Here is a 12130-nt window from a genome sequence, read left to right as displayed (position 1 = left end):
ATTTTAGACAGAGGCACAAAGAAGAATTGGAGAAATTTATACAACGACAAAAGGAAGCTGAATAAGCTTTTCTCCTACAGCAACAGCAACAGCAACAAGAAGAGGTAAGAAAAAAACAACAAGAAGAAGTAGCAGCAAAGAAACAAGAGGGTGAAAATCAAACCGTCACGGTACTGTTGCACATTTTAGCGGAGTTAAGAAGTCTGAAACAAATGTATCAGACTTCTTTATTACGACCGAAGAGAATACGACCTTCCCGAGCTAAACACGCCAACCCTGTGACTAAGCCTACCGTACCACCCTTAGTGATTTCAACCAAATCACCATCATCAGAAGTAGGCCTCGGCCGTGGCAAAGGCTTAAGGCAGTTAAAGTTGATTGCTTAAACTCACCCCTACACCAAAAAAACCAAAGGCCCTTTTCAGGGCCACCCACGTCTCTCGAAAAGAAATACAATTTCAATTGCCCATAACTCAAAAAAAAAATCAACCCATTTTACCCCTATAGTACGTGTATATGAGTGCGTGAGTGTAGCTTCTTATTTTAAAATCAAAACTCAAAGACACTTACCTTATATAATTAATGTATTCTTTTCTCAATAGTTACAATCTAATTCACAATTCACAACAGAACACTTTAGAAAGTACATTCACTTCTTCTGTTTCTTTTTTTTTACTCTCTCTGTTTTTTCAATTTCTTCACCGTCACAGTCTTTTTCTCCTCTTCCTCCTCACTTTCTTCCCTTCTTCTTTTCTTCTCCTGTTTCTTTTTCTTCACCTGGCTGCTTTCTTCCTCTGAAGAATCCCTCTCTTCTGAAGAATCCCTCTTTTCTTCTGGCTCCTCTTGTTTCTTTTTTGGGCAATCTGGAGACCAATGTTCTTTTTCTTTACAATAATAACAGGTATCTTGACTTTTGTCTTTTCTAGCCCCTGTTTTTCTTTTTTGACGGTCTGGACACTCTGAAGACCAATGCCCTTTCTTTCGACAGATATAGCAAGTATCTTGACTTTTATCTCGAAAGGAAGGAGAGTATTCCGTCGGCTGGTCTGAAGAGAATTTTCTAATGACCCCTCACAAAGCTCTGATGAAACGTTCGATTTGGCTAGTCTCTTCCATCGTTGTGCTCGGTTTGAGAGTGAAATGATTAGTGAAAGGACAAGACACACCCTTTTATATACGCTGGTCTGCCATGACTATAAATTAGTCTACGGTGTTTAAACTTGAGTCATTTGACGTTTTGCACTCAAGATGAAACGATCCTATTCATTCGAGAAGAAAGAAGAAGAAAGTAAGAGGCAGAAACGTGATCTATCGCCTCGTACCAGGGCTGAAGTCTTGGCACAAATTCATGCCAGTGATTTTGAAGAGGACATGAGTGAACCAGAATTCGAACCCTCTAAACAAAGTTCACCACCCTTAGTCAACCCTGAAAAGTACTATTCCATTCGAGAGACGGAAAAGCGCTCCTCTAGAAAATTTAGAACCACGGCTTACAAATACTCGGTGAAGTTTAAAGATTTCAAGGCTGAAGTACCGTTAGAGAAAGCAGAAGGGTTCATCACTTGGGTGTGGGATTCTTTGCTCACCGCACTCAAGCGACAATGTCAACCCAAAGAAGACGATCGCTTGAGACTTTCCATACAACACGACGGTTTGAAATCCCCTGTTTGGATCGAGTTTAGCAGACCCGCAGAACTAACTGCTTCCAAAGTCATGGACAAGATTCAACACGTGCAACAATCTAATGACCAGTTTGAATAATACCAACCCCGAGTACATCACCGATGGAAAAGCCACACTGGACATGACCCACGTATCTCCTCCTCAAGGGACCGGACAAAGCAATAAGGTGTTACTGGTGAACGACCTTCGTAGCACCAAAAGGAGTCTCGTCCAAATTCACAATTCTCAAGACCAGATGTGTTTAGCCCGAGCCATCGTGGTGGGACGAACCTATGCCAACAAGAACGACACGACAGAATGGAAAAGAGCCTGGAAAACTATTCGACAATCGGACCGAGTCAAACAACGAAACGAAGCATAACTCCTTTTACAACAAGCCGACTTGCCCAAAGACACACCCTGTGGCATTCCTGAGATGCAAAAATTGCAAGATGCCCTAGCTCCACGCTACACCTTGAAAGTGCACCCTCAAGAAGTGCGCGGACCTCTGTTGTTTCGAGGGAAAGACTTTAAGGACGGAAAATACATTCATGTCTATTATCACGATGACCATTTCGATACCATTACCAGTATCACTGCATTTCTGCGATACAGTTATTACTGTGAGAAATGTGACTGTGGCTATAACAATCGAGAGCAACACAAACATTGCGGATTGAAATGCTCAGGATGTTTGGCCTCTCCACCCTGTCTGAGCGAAGGACAAGAAAGAGTACATTGTCCTGCTTGTCTGCGTACGTTTGTCAGCCCTGCCTGTTACCAACAACATCTCAAGACGCAAGGTTCACAGCAGAAATGTGCTTGTCAACTCCTGAAATTGTGCCCTACGTGTGGACAAGGCCTACGTACCAATAATGCCAAGGCACACGTATGTTCAGGAAAGAAAAAATGTCACATTTGTCATCACATCGTGGACTTGGAACACCAATGCTACGTGCAAAAATACCAACCCCCACCAAAGAAAGAGGACGGTCAAAAGAAGAAAGGCAATTTCATCTTTTTCGATTTCGAATGCATGCAAGAGACTGGCATTCACATTCCTAATTTCTGCGTGGCTCATCGAGCGTGCGAGAAGTGCATTCAAGAACCTATTTTCAGTCATTGCCCTCACTGCAGCAAGATTCCCAGAGGGCGTGAAAAAATCTTTCGAGGACCGAACACGTTAGCCGATTTTACCAAATGGGTCTTAGACCCCATCGACAAGACGTGGAGCCAAGAGGACATCGAACGTTACGGAGATTGTCATCGTCATGCCACAGTGATGGCTCACAATTTCTCCGGATAAGATGGACAGTTTCTTTTGAGGTATTATACGGAACAAGGCATAGAACGTCCTAAAGTGACTTTTAAAGGAGCCAAAATCATTTTCATGCAAGTGGGACAAGTGCAGTTTAAAGATTCGATGAGCTATTTGGCCATGCCTTTGAGTCGAATGCCTAAAACGTTTGGAATGACAGAAATGGCTAAAGGTTATTTTCCTCACTTTTTCAATACGGAAGCCAATCAACATGCCGTTCTACCCCATTTGCCTGAGGATCACTATTACGACCCCGACAACATGGGTACCGAACAACGAGAAGCTTTCTACGCTTGGTACCAGGCTCACGCCTCAGACCCTTTCGACTTTCAGGAAGAAATGTTAAGGTATTGTCGTTCCGATGTGGACAATTTACGGCGTTGCTGTGGAAAATTTCGAGAACTGTTCATGGAACACGGAGGGGTCGATCCTTTGAAAGAAGCTTGCACCATTGCCAAGGCGTGTTCCTTAGTGTACCGGCAACGATTCATGCCTGACAACACCGTGGCTGTCATCAGTCCTCAAACGACCAACTATGTCAAACGTCAATACTCGGTCAAAGCCCTACGTTGGTTACATTACTTGTGCGACAAGGAAGACAAATGGATTCAGCATGCCCGCAACGGAGGAGGCGAAAAGACCATCGGAACTCATTCGGTCGATGGCTGGGACTTAGAAAACCCCAAGATCGTGTACGAGTTTAACGGTTGCTTATTTCACGGATGTCCCGTCTGTTACCCTGACCGTGGCACTAAAAATCAGTTTTTACAACGAACCATGGAAGACTTGTACCAGGCCACTTGTCACCGACGCCTAAAGTTAGAACAGCAAGGATACCAAGTGGTGGAAATGTGGGAACACGAGTACGATCACCGTTTGAAAATCGATCCCGAATTTAAACGCCTCCTGGAAAGTTACCAGTTCATGGACCCGCTGAACCCGAGGGATAGTTTGTACGGAGTTGGAACCAATGCCACCTGTTTGCTGTACCAAGCCGACGAAGAGAAAGGAGAAGAAATCAAATACTTGGACGTGTGTTCGCTGTATCCCTACGTGTGCAAATATTGTCACTTTCCTGTAGGGCAACCGCAATTGTTGCCGGAACACATCGACCTGAAAAACATTCGAAAACACGAAGGTCTGATCAAGTGCAAAGTTTTGCCTTCCACGGACTTGTACCATCCCGTGCTACCTCACCATTGCCAAGACAAACTGATGTTTCCTTTGTGTCGTACTTGTGCCGAAACGTGCAACCAAGATCAGCCTTGTCAGCACACCCAGGAAGAACGGGCTTTGACGGGGACGTGGGTCAGCGTAGAATTGTTCAAAACTTTGGACATGGGATACCAACTGTTAGAAGTGTACGAAATTTGTCACTTTCCCAAGACACAACAATACCACAAAGATGACCCCATGCAGAAACGCATTTTCGCCGACTACGTGGATGCCTTTTTGAAACTGAAGCAAGAAGGCAGCGGCTATCCTTCCTGGTGTCACACTACCGAAGACCAAAAGACATTCAAAGAGAAATACTATGAACAAAAAGGTATTCCTTTAGACCACATCGAGAAAAACGAAGGCAGGCGATCGTTTGCCAAAGTGATGTTAAACTGCTTGTGGGATAAAATGGCACAACGACCGTGTTTACCCAAGACTGAATATTTGACAGAACCTTCCCGCTACTTCCAGATGATTCACGACAAAACCAAATACATGAAACACGTGGACGTCGTTCGCGAGGATTTGATCTTGGTCAATTACGAAGAAGATCTGGACTTTGTACAAGACGACCCTTTTGGAAATGTCATCATTGCGGCTTACGTGACAGCTCATGCTCGCTTAAAATTGTACGAAGCTTTAGAACTGTTAGGGGAACGCGTCCTGTACTTTGACACGGACAGTTGCATTTACATCCATCACCCGAGTCAACAGCACCCTGACATCGAAGGAGACCGTTTAGGAGCCTGGACAAACGAGCATCCTGACGACAAGATTCTAAGTTCCGCGAGTGGTGGTCCTAAAAATTACGGTTACGAATGCCGGGACAAACAAGGAGAAGTGCACACGCAGTGCAAAGTGAAAGGATTAACTCTGAATTATCGTACCAGTCGAGTGGTGAACTTTAGGGTATTGAAAGAAGCCTTGCAGTCTGGAAAAGATGAACACTTTAAAGTGACCACCTATCAACCGAACAAGATTGTGCGTTTACCCACTCACCACATCGTCAGTCGACCCTTGGAAAAAGTCTATCAAATCGTGTACCAGAAGCGAGTGCGACTGCCCAATCATTTCACTTTGCCGTATGGACATGTTGGTATAAAACTTTGGTTGTAACCGGATAGCCACCCACTAGAAGGATGACTTCGCCACAGCAAGAATCGAGTGAGAAACCCGATGAGAACTCCAAGTTCAAACCCTACCATTTTCCAGTCTTCTTGCCTGACTATTGTGATTGTGCCCGTCGATTGGACACGTTTCAAGCATGGCCTACGAATAGGAAAGGATTACCTTCTTCGCATATTTTAGCTAGAACAGGATTTGTCTACTTGTGACCTGAGTCAGGATTGGGATATGAAGTACAGTGTTTCGCTTGTGTTCTGAAGTTACGAATGGATCTATGTATCTATAAAGATTCAGCTATTCTGGAACATACTCGATGGTCTCCGCACTGCCCTTACCTTTCTATGGCCTTTCCACCCATGACATTACGGTACAATGATGACGGTACCTTAGAGACGGTACCCTCCAAAACAAGACATAAAAAACATAAAAAAGGAACGATGTACAAGCTTGAGACTGCATTGCGACTAGTATAAAAAGGGGCTATTGTCAAGGTTCCCTACTGGAGAACGAAGATGTCTAGTTAGAAATTACCTTTATTGCTTCCGAAACAAAGAGACTATAAAATCGAGCTGCCATGACACGACTTATGTCACATGTTATTGAACAGATTCCGTGGAAGGAACTCAATGACCATATTCAAACCGTGGATCATTACCATCAAGTTTTACAAGAACTGTATCCATTAAATTTGGGTCGACAAGTGCTGTTTGTCTTAGTGACTTGTTTTCTGGGATTTCGTTTACCAGCCGATTCCTTGAGGTCTCTTTACGAACAGTACTTACCACCTCATTCAACATGAAAGTGAAGCCTTTAAATGTTCACGAGAGACTCCTTTTGCTCAAAGCCTTACGTTTTCATCTGGATACTTCTCGACCTCTACGGGAAAAAAAGATTCGTCAACTTTTAGCTACCCAAGACGTGTATGACGATGTGTGTGTAGCTTGTGACTTACACCCCCATTGGACAGATGTCCGTGCCTGGAAAAAATGGGATTTTGAGGCTTGGACCCAAGAAGTGGCCCAGTATGCTCAAAAGTTGTGATCCTTCCTTTCAACGTGCAAAGAAAAAAGTTACTTTTCAACCTGTGTTAGTGACGGTGCCAGAAGAACCCGTCACCCAGGACAGGACTGTCGTGGACAGGCCTGAAAGACACTTTCGGGAGGACACTTGTGTGACCTTACCCCCTATAGAACTGGTCAGAACTTTACCCAAAACATGTTGTACAGACACTTGTTTTTATTCCACGTTAATGGTTATCATGTGCCTTTTATCCTTGTACTTAAGCCTTTGGCTTTTATGTATTTTTGTCTTTCGTATTCATGTTTAAAACATTCAATAAACGTGTTCTGAAAAAAGTATATAAACTCTCGTCTTGTTTGTTTTTGTGTCACAAGTGACATTCCTGACTCTAAGGCTACCTCTGCTGTCTCTGCTCCCGCTTCCTCCACTGTCAAAGTCATCGACAAACACTTAGATCGTGCCAGTTGGGGGCTTTGTGTCTTCGCCATCCCTTTAACATGCTCATTGCTGGACCTAGCTGTTCAGGCAAAACCGAATTTGTCAAACGTTTGATCGAACATAAACATCATTTGATCGATCGACCACCTCAGCGGATCGTGTGGTGTTACAAAGAGTGGCAATCGGCGTACAGCCTCTTGCGAGAAAGTCAAGGCGATTCCATCGTGTTTGTGGAAGGCATTCCTAAAGAAGACGACGGCATCGTCTCTGACTCCCGTCAAACCCATTTGGTCATTTTTGACGACATGTTAGGAGAAGACGAAGAAGAAATTAAACTGTGGTTCACGCGCAAAGGGCATCACCGTAATGCCAGTGTCGTTTACATCACCCAAAATTTGTTTCAACAAAGTAAAGCCCATCGCACCATCAGTCTCAATGCGCATTACGTGGTCTTGTTTAAAAGCCCTCGAGATAAATCGCAAGTGCAAGTCTTAACCAAACAGTTAGGAACTCCTTGGCTGACTCGGGCGTACGACGATGCCACTCAAACTCCACACGCCTATTTACTCGTCGATTTGAAACCTACGACCCCCGAGGATTTGCGATTTCGTACCCACTTGTTTCACCACTGGTGCCAAGACGGAAGGTCTGTCCTGTACACGTCTCCGTCTTCGACTTAATTTCACTCCACAAAAAAAATCTATAAAATCCTCAGACCCTTTTCGTCTGTCTCACACACATTTTGAACATGACGTCCCTTCAGTCGCATCTTCCCGTCAAATTGATTCGTGCCTTGTATGGCATCAGTCGAGAAAAAAATCCACAAATACGAGCTCGTGTCTTAGAAGCTAGTCTCAGAGAAGTCTTGCGATGGTTCACGGTGACGGCACGTCAATTACTCCAAGGGATCATTCAGATTCCTCATCAAACCAAACGCTTTTTTGATCGAAACAAAGTCGCTTTGACCCAACTGGCCGATCCCCGCATCGACACTCAAACCAAAAAACAAATCATTTTGAAACCTGTAGGGAGCGGTACTCTAGGAGAGGTCATCATTCGCGCTCTCTTAAGATGGGACCCTAATGCCCCCAAACTTCTCCCCAAGAAAAAAGTCAAAGGAAGCCCCAAGAAGAAGAAAAAGACCAGGTCCCCAAGGAGAACTTCTCCAGTGGCGGGACCCTCCACTTACCAGACATCACCCCGGAAAAAGAAAAGAAGCCCCCACAAAAAGAAACAGAGAAAAAGTCCCCAGAAAAAGAAAAATCCACAGAAGAAAACTATTCGCAAGAGATGCACTTCTTCGGCCAGGACGCAACCTTACACTCGCAAACCACGACCTGCCACGACGGTGACTGCGTCTCCGGCAGACCCACGTTCACCCACTACTCCATTGATGACACCAAGAACTGAAGAGTACTTGGAGACGTTGATCACACCAAGAACTTCTCCGTTGATGACCCCAAGAAGAACTTCCCCAGTGGCAGGACCATCCAATTTAGTGGCAGTGGCTGCTGCACACAAAGTACCTTCTCCCAAAATCAAAGTCCAAGAAAGATCGGGCATGTTACAAAGTTTACTGGATTTGTCCAAGCAAGAACTGGCTCGATTTAGTCCGTTGCGTACCCCTGCACGACGTGTCATGCCTGTCCTCAAACTGATACGACGTAAAGACAATCAGTGGCGACGCGTTCCAGTATAAAAAAGGTGTGTCACCAAGTCGGGGTATCAGTGTTTTTGGTGCTGAAGACTCAAAGATGTCACCCTCCAGAAAACATCCCTCTTCTAAACAACAACAAGGAAAGAAAGGAAAAGGACTGCCTCCTCGTTTAGTCAAACATGGGGACATGTTATCTGTCCTGTCCAAAGCTTCTCCACCTCTACGAAAAAAACTCATTCAATCAGCCTCCAAAGAGGTCATCGATACCATGTGCGAATGTTGTTTGAACGTCTTGAAAGGCACGATCCTTTGTCCAAACACCAGAAACAATGCTTAGGCAAACATCGTCACGTTCTTCGCCAAATGGTTCAAAAGAAAATTCCCATTCGTCAAAAGAAGAAGATGTTGGTCCAACGTGGAGGCATTTTACCCCTCTTGTTAGGCCCCTTACTGAAAGGAGTCTTGGGAACCATGTTGGAAGGACTGGTGGGAGCAAGATAAAAAGGCCCTCGGAAGTCCCAAGATCTCAGAATCGACCCCTGACAACCCCATGGAAGGAAGAAAACTAGCTTTAGTGCCTTACAAACGATGGATGGAATATCATCGTTGGCAAGAACAACGCACCCCGCATTTACCTCCCAATCCCCATTTGAGCGAGATGTCCCAGTTACAACACGAACTGCATTCCTTGATGGATCGCCAAGATTTGTCCGAAACAGAAAAATCGCAAAAGTACGGTCAACTCTTGCAACGACTGCAACTCTTTCACCAGAAAGCTTTAGACGAAACAGCTCTACCCACTCTGAATGATTTTAAGACCTTGATGAAAAGTCCAGCACCATCATCACTACCACCACCACCACCACCACTACTACCATCCCCAGGGGTCACCAGAGATGCTACCCCACGAAGACCTCAGGAAGAAGAGATGCGAGAAGTGTTTCAAACACCGTCAGCAGCTCCCATTTCGAGTAAGATTGCAGCATCCTTGTTGACCCCGTCCCCCACACTCCAACGAGAAGAAATGAAAGCTTGGGTTAAAAGGATGATGTCCACTCCTCCTTCGACAGAAGTGAAAAAGAAAGAAGGGAAACCAGAAGTGAAAAAAGAAAAGAAGACCAAAGCCATTCCATTGATACCTCCACCACCACTTCGACTTCTAATCCCGTAGCGCATCGGACACGTAAATCCGTTTCTAAACCACCCTTTCGTCCCACCCAAAGTAGCATCACCGAAGAGTGGGTGACTTATTAACACACAAAAATGGAAAAAGTCTTAGCCAGCATTTACTACGATCCCTCCCATCCTGCAGGTTACGCAGGAGTTCAAAAATTGTATCGTGCTGCCAAAACTCGACTGAAAAGTATCCGTTTACCTCAAGTGCAACGATGGTTACAAGAACAAGCTACCTACACTTTACACAAACCCATTCGACGCAAGTTTGCCAGAGGTCGCACCCGAGTGGAAGGCATCGATCATCAATGGCAAGCCGATTTAGCCGATGTCTCTCATTTGGCCAGCTACAATCGTAGCTACAAATATTTGTTTTGTGTCATGGACGTCTTTTCCAAATTTGCCTGGGTCGTGCCCTTGACTTCCAAATCGAGCAGCGAGTTAGTGCGAGCCCTGCAACGGGTGTTGAAACAAAGCGGTCGTCACCCTCTTTGATGGCAAACGGACAAAGGCACTGAATTTCTGAACCAAACTTTCCAAAAAGAATTAAAGAAACGTGACATTCATTTTTTTACCACCGAGAATCCCGAAACCAAAGCCAGCATCGTGGAACGTTTTCAACGCACTTTGAAAGAACGCATGTGGAAATATTTTACGCATCACCGCACTCTGAAGTACATCGACATCTTACCGCACCTGGTGCAAGCGTACAACCAATCTTACCATCGAAGCATCGGACGTGCCGCGCAAGAAGTGACTCCCGACAACGAAGTGCTGGTGTTTGAGCGCCTGTTTGGTACGCCCCCGACGAGGGCTGTCCTCAAGAAAAGTGGAGAGTTGACCGTAGGAGATTGGGTGCGCATTGGCAAAACCAAACGCACTTTCGACAAAGGTTACTTACCTAACTGGACGACCGAATTGTTTCGCGTCACTGGACGAGTGCATGGCCGTCATTCTGCCGTCTATAAATTGGAAGACATGAACGGAGAAGTGCTCAAAGGAACGTTTTATTTGCCCGAGTTACAACGTGTGACCAAAAAAGAAGACGACGTGTACGACATCGAAAGCATTCTCGAACGCAGAACCCGTAAAGTGGGCAAACGACGTGTCAAAGAAGTCAAAGTACGTTGGAAAGGATATCCACCCAGTTTTGATTCTTGGATCGACGCTTCGCAAGTCATCGACTATAAAAAGAAGTGACCATCATGCCCTTTCACACAGACGCAGCTACGTCGACCACTCCTTCACCCAGTTCTTCTGTGCAAGATTTACAAAAACAACCCTTGTGGGTGTGGTGTGGAGAACGTGTGCCTAAAACGCAAATCGTCTTTTTCTGCCAAATCTTCGTGGTGTATTGTGTCATCGGGGCAGACATCGCCAAACTTAAGTTTGCAACAAGGAGACAAACAATTGTGGACCATTTTATTGAGCAGTTGCATCGGTTACTTGCTTCCCAATCCCTCCCTGAAATTCTCCTCGAACGGGAACCACGGGAACCTTGTGTCCAGTGCCAGTGCCAGTCACCACTCCAATAACAACCACAACCAGAACCCCATTTTGGGCCGAGACACGCCTCTGACGTCCAGTAACCCCTCGGACAGCCACAGAACTCTGGAATTATGAGTCACCAAAACCAATTTTACTTAACCTTACCCAGTGACAGTTCCATGGAGGTGTTTCCCAACAACACGTTGTGCTGTTACACGGCCAAATTACCTCAGCCCATCCCATTAGATCACGAAGCCCATTGGGAAGTGGCTTTAGTGGAAATCATTCACCCGTCCCAAGTCCACAATGTCCTTCCCAATCAAAATAAATTTGATGTGGAAGTTCATGACGAGTCAATGCAAAAGTACTTGAATACACATGTCAAATATGATCACAAAACCTATGGTGACAAAACTCAAAAGTGGACCTACCACTTGTTCGTTCCCCCAGGCTATTATTTTAGTGGTCAACATTTGGTGAGCACCATAGCCTCCAGGTTGAATTTCGTGTTTCTGAAAGCTTTGGAAAGTGTCAAAAAAAGGGTCACCATGGAATACCACAAAGCAGCTCGTCGCTTGTTGATGAAATTTGACGGGAGTAAAATCTTGTCCATTTTATTTTGTCGTGAATTATTTGACATGTTGGGCGGAGACATGGACCTAAGAATGACCATGCTCAAGAAAAACGAATTACCAGTCATTTATGACAACGAGTCTTTTACCAAGTTATTTCGTGCCCCGGTAGAACTGAACCAAGGACTGAATTTGATGTTAATGTACTCCGATGTGCTGGAGTATAACGTGGTGGGACACACCTCCGTGCCGTTACTGCGTGTCATTCCTTTCAAAGTGGATTCTGCCACGGTCACTGACGAGGAAGGTGGAAACACTTACCACGTTCACCGCGAATTTGTACATCCTCACTATTTGCCTGTCAGTAAGTCGTATTTGGACACGGTCAACATTGCCATACAAGGAGATTAGGGGCAAAATATTCCATTCACCAAAGGAAAAGTCACGGTGAAACTCCAT

Source organism: Sinohyriopsis cumingii, chromosome 14 (assembly GCF_028554795.1).
Source record: "Sinohyriopsis cumingii isolate HCF-2022 chromosome 14, ASM2855479v2, whole genome shotgun sequence".
In the NCBI taxonomy this organism is placed as follows: domain Eukaryota; kingdom Metazoa; phylum Mollusca; class Bivalvia; order Unionida; family Unionidae; genus Sinohyriopsis; species Sinohyriopsis cumingii.
The sequence above is the reverse complement of the archived record's forward strand: the minus strand, read 5'-3'. Positions refer to the sequence as shown.